Genomic DNA, 6,000 nt, shown 5'->3' on the forward strand with positions numbered 1-6,000 from the left:
ATTTAAAAGTATTCCAAAGTCTTTTACTGTTGAATTTTGAGGGGAACAAAAAATATGAATGCAAACTTGAATTAAAGAAAAATGCAAATCCAGTTTTTTGTCGAGCTTGACTTTTCCCATTTGATCTAAAGTCTTGAGAGAGTTAACAAGAAATTGATAGACTCCAAAGGTAAGGATTAATCGGAAAAACTAGCATATCTGATTGATAACCCTACTTTCAAACACAACGGTTCAATTAGATTATGTGCTAATTACTCTGTAACTATAGTAGGTACAAAAGTCAAAATACTTAAAGCTATTAAAAAAAAATAAAAAAAACTGAAGATTTTTTTTATTTGTTAGTGATGACTAGAGTTATTTCAGAATATTCATTTCAGCCAAGCTTATTTAAAAATGAGGGTTACCCTGAGCCATAAATTGTTAACCATAAATGTAGAAAAGAAAAGGATCTAAAAGGTTCATGTACAGAGTTAATGCAGCTTTAGCCATTTAGCAAAAAATGCATCGAAAGTGTATTCTCTGTATGTGTGTAGTAGCTCCCGATAACGAAACTCAATGTTTAAGACATCGAACATTTTTTGAAAGATGTCAAGAATACAGTTTAAAAATCACAAAGGATAGAAGTTAATTTTTTCAAGGAGAAACTGAGCTTTTTGGAATTAAGATTAGTTCTAATAAGGGACTTCAAAGACATCGAAGAAAATAGCAGCATTTACGATTTATAAATGCTAAGGGACCACAAATTATGCAAAAGTTCAGTCGTTCATGCGTCTCTTGAATTTTTACGCAAGGTTTTCTAAAGACTTAGCAACTTTAGTCTATCTTTTATACGATTTAAGCAAAGGAACCGTTGCTTAGAAATAGGATCGTACCTCTCAGGAAGCTTTCGAACATGTAAAGAAACAAAATTTATTCTAATAACATACTAACTCATTATGAGCCAAAACCTCATTATGAGCTCTCGAGAGCAAGCTAGGAAGGACAGGTTAAGCGAGGACAGGTTAAGCAGCTGAAGATCTTCTGTTGCTTAACCTGTCAGATTTAGAGCAGTTCTTTCCCATAAATTCTCAGACGGTTTAGAACGACGCATGACATTTGCTTCCCAGAACTCTTTCTCTAATGGAGCAATGCTTTTCCTAAATTCACAAAGACGTTTTGAGAAAGATTTGGTATTACTGAACCCTGATTTACACCTTTTTATGTAGAAAAGACTCCCAGTTCTTTCTGCTAGAAGACTTTTCCATTATACCCTTTATCTACAAGACATTTTTGTTTGATATTGTTTTCCGTAGTATGCGTTTTTGTATTCTCCATAAAAATTGGTTAAAGTTCAATTTCTTCACGTTAATTTCTTTCACTTGTCCCCCACAGTGAAAATATTTTCAGCAAAAACTTAAAAAGCATATTCGAAAACATTACATTACACCCGGAAAGTTTGAATAAAAAATTAGGTTATATTTTACAGAATTAAAATGAGAAAAAAGTAGCTTGTAGGTCAGGAAATTTTTTTAAAAAATGAAATACCAGAAATGTCGAAATTATTTTATTTTTGTTCTAAAATCGAAGAATACGTGATTAGCCTTGAAAAACTTTCAAAGAGTTAATTGAAAAATTTTGATTTCCACCAGATTCTCGGCAAAAATTGTTAAATTTGGTTTTTAGATAAATTTATTTATTTTTGTAAACTTACTTTAATTTTATTTAAGAAAATATTTTTTTTATTTGTATTGATCTTAATTACATTTAAGGAGCATCCAAAAATTTAAGTGCTTAGGGCCTCTAAGGTTCTTATTCCTGCCCTGAGCTAAACAATTAAAAGTGCCTAATAAAGGCAAATCATATTAATGATTTTTTAAACAAAAAATTTTTTTTTCTCACATTTACAAGCTACTTATATGATTGTTAAAATCATGCTTTAAATTAACATTTGAAGCCCAAATTACTTCCAGTAAACCAGTATTTTTGATTTATAAATATAATTTGAGAATCATGTACCCAATTTATGCGAAAAATAAACAGAGAAAAATCTTGCCTCAGGGGTATACCTAAGTGTGATCCAATTTAATTGATAAGCATCAAATTTGTTTTCCATTTCATCTTATTCTAGTTAATATTTATTATTCTATTTAAATTCAGATCTTTTTTGTTAAAGCCACTCACGTGAATCTCAAATGAAGGAGTGAGATGCCCGCTCCGCTGTCAGGTGCTCTGGTTCACCACCTATCAAGTTCGGAGGCAGAATTGGAAAAAGTTAATATTTTGTAAAATTTGAAAAAATGGTAGATACACAAACTATTTTTCTTAGCAATCGCCACTAACCGGGTTGCCACGGGAAACTAAAAATTCTAAAAGTGTGGTGACTAATGCAATTGCATACCTGCCAACTTTTGATCCGTTCCATTTTGTTTTTTCCCAGTGGTAGTAAAATAGAATTAAAATTTCAATTGCAAGCTAAATAATACGTTATATTTTAGAAGGCTTTAACTGACAATCGNAATATAAAAAGCACAATTGATATTGAAGTATTGAATGGGATTAAATTTGATGCAATCATAAGTTGTGTTTTAAAAGTGAATTAATTTCAAATATAAACAAGTACAATTGAAATTTTAGCATTGAATATGGAGTTTAAATTTGATGCAGTCATAAGTTGTGATATAGATATGAATAGAATCAAGATATATACAAATACAATTGACATTTTAGCATTGAATTGAGTTAGAATTACGTGATTTGTGGTTTATCCTAACATAAATTTTCATTTAAATATGAATAATTTAAAATGTAAATCATAGTGGTAACTACGATTGAATAATAAAAGAGATGAAATTTTGCTTCTCCCACTTTTTCTCGCCTGTTGTAGCATTCCTCTAGTAGAAAAATTTATAATCTAGTGGTATCCAGATGTAAGTAACTTATTTAGCAAAGAAAAGACATTGATCTTAAAAAGCAAGAATAATGTGCTAAAATAAAATTATGTATCATTAACTATCAATCACTAATCTAATTATTATTACTTATTAATATGTATTAACTTTTTTCAGATGTAAAGTTTTCATTTTTTAAATTGATATCAGCAAAAGAAAAGCATTGGTGCTCGTCAAAAGATAAATGTTCGCCATAAATACTTATGTTTTAATTTGAAATTGTGCTTTTGCACGATTGTTTACCCCCTTGGGGACGGGTGATTCAGAAAAGCATTCGTACAAAATCAGAATCAGGATGTAATTAAATAAAAAACGGTAACTTAAATTAGTCGTTTCTAATTTGACAGACTTACTTTGCTTTTACTTTAATTATTGTTATTTAATTATTGTATATAATCAATGTTAGATCAAAGTATAACTAAATAATTTATTTTGAGCTAAAGTAATGGTGAATTAAATAAATCAAACAATTATTACTCAGCCCACAAATAAACTGTTAACGAATTACTTTGATTACCAGTTTTATTTTTTCACCCTGGCTGATACGGTTTTATGATGGCACGTATTTGTGACAGTCAGTGCGAAAGGGTTAAAACTTAAGAGATTGTTACGTTAAAAATTCTAAACTTAATCTTAAGTGATAATTTTCCACCACTTTTTTAAAAAAAAGTTTCTTTTCAAGATTGCAAAATGTTGCGCAAACGTAGCGTCAGCGGTGACCGTGTAAAATAAATTCATACTTTTTTTTCTCCAAAACGTGAAATATTAACCAAATAGATGTAAGAATTTTTTGTATTTACCAATTTTAACCCTTTCGCGCCGACTTTCACAAATACGTGCCAACATGAAACCGTATCAATCAGTGTTAAGAGATAAAACTGGTAACCAAAGTAGTCCTTTATCAGTTTATTTGTGGGCGGGGTAATAATAGTTTGCTTTATTTAATGCACCACTAATTAGTTCGAATTAAAAATTGTATAGTTACACTTTTATCACATATTGATTGGATGTGTTGAGATTTAAAGTAAAAGCAAAAATAAATCTGGAAAATTAGCTATGTCCAAACTTAACCCTTTTGAAGGCCGTGGTAAGTATCCTTACCACCACGTTTTACCACTTTAAATTTTGGTTTCCATTTTTCAATAACTTCCACTTTCTTGAAGTGAGTTTGAATAAAATTGGCAACCATTTGTCACTTTTAAAAAACGTATCAAAGTTATAAAATACATAATTCCTTTAGAAGTTTGTAACATTTGAGGAATTTATTTTATAAATAAAGAAAAATAAAAGTCAGTAAGTTCCTAATAGGTCATGTTAAATATATTTACCACCAAAAAAATGGCATTTTTATAAACTAAATGAGTTTTTTTTTATTTTTTATATCAGCTACTGTTCTTAAAACAATTTCAATTCCAAAAATACTTTAATTTTCCTTTACCAGAAATAAAGGGCCCATTAAAGGGTTAAACTACCGATTTTTTTTCTCTTCTACCATCCTGAAACTGATTCCTCACGAATACATTTATGATTCGTCCGTCCCGGGTTAAATATTATTAATAAAAATCGACGGAAATATGGAAGATTATGTAATGAAGAGCATATTATATATTTTGATTTCAGAAAATGTGAATAACTTTTCTAGCAAAGAAATTTGCGGGAATCAATATTTTTATTTAAAATACAAGATTTACGCTAAACATAAATTGAAAACTGATTTTTTATTTTATTTTATAAAACCGTTGTTCAACAACGGACCCAATTTTGGGTTTACGACTACTAATGTTCAACTCCATGGCCTCGTTATTTTGAACCCAATCCAAAAGATATAAGAACTCCTCTGTTAAGCATTGGGAGAAATTTTGCCTTAGTGGAGAACTTTTGGATGGAACTAACCCGCATTTGCGTTACACGAAGAAGAAAACAGCGAAAACTTCACACGGTTATCCTGGTGGCAAGGGAACTCAATCTCATAATCCGTCTACCATTGAGGATCGCTTACGTCAGCACTGTAGTTGATCCGAGCCGAGGGCGAAATTCTTATCAACTAGCCATCGCTGGGATTCGAACTGGTTTGAAGGTGAACGCTCTATCCCTTGAGCCACCACGATTCTGGGAAATGTATTGAAGAGAAAGCAAATATTCAATTTAAAAAAAATCAGTCAAAAAGTTCATCAGTCACTTGATGAACTTTTAAATGTCAAATCTAAGGGCAAATCTAAGGACGTTGTCAAATCTAAGGACTCGATGCGGGAAACAATTAAAGGTTTAAAAATCGTTTTAAAAGCTTTGGTTTAAACCTTACGTGATCTCTTCTACCGAGATGAGATTCAACCAATATCTTGAATTAATTGAGAAAGAGGATTTCATAAGGGGGTGCATAAGACACGATAAAAATTTATGTTTTTCAATTTATCATATTCTCCCAATTTATATATCTTGTTCAAATACATTATTTTAAACTTGTAGTAGACGACACTTGATGTTAACGCAGTTTTTTCAAATATTAATTCAGTAATAAAATTTAATTAATTAATAATTAATTCTCACAGAATAGAGCCAATATCTGTGCAATTCCCTGCCAAACCATTATCTCCAACATCAAAGAGCTTCACATGTTTTTTTAAAAAATAGTCTGCGCAGACTATTTAAAAAGTGAACCAATTGTGCGCATGAACCCAATTTCTATTTTAATAGTAATTAATACGTTCACGCAGGGGTGACCCACCGGTGGGTCACGCTAGATTTTCTCATCTTGGTGGCGCACCGGAGTAAAAAGTGGTAACAAATAAATTTCATTTTTTAGTTTTTTTCCGGGAATAATAAAAATCCATAACTACCAATTATTGTTAACGGATGCAATTTTTATATATAATTTCTTTTTCGCCATGATAAATTTCCTTGCAGCATACCTGTTGACTCTTCCGGATTTTCCGGAAGATTTTATTTTCATATTTAAAGTGGTAGCAATTCTCAGGTTATTCCAATTAACCTTTTGAATTATAATGATAATTATAAATGAGTTTGACCACCACTACATATAAATAATTACAATAAATATATGAAAGCATAATAA

Source organism: Parasteatoda tepidariorum, chromosome 6 (assembly GCF_043381705.1).
Source record: "Parasteatoda tepidariorum isolate YZ-2023 chromosome 6, CAS_Ptep_4.0, whole genome shotgun sequence".
Lineage (NCBI taxonomy): Eukaryota > Metazoa > Arthropoda > Arachnida > Araneae > Theridiidae > Parasteatoda > Parasteatoda tepidariorum.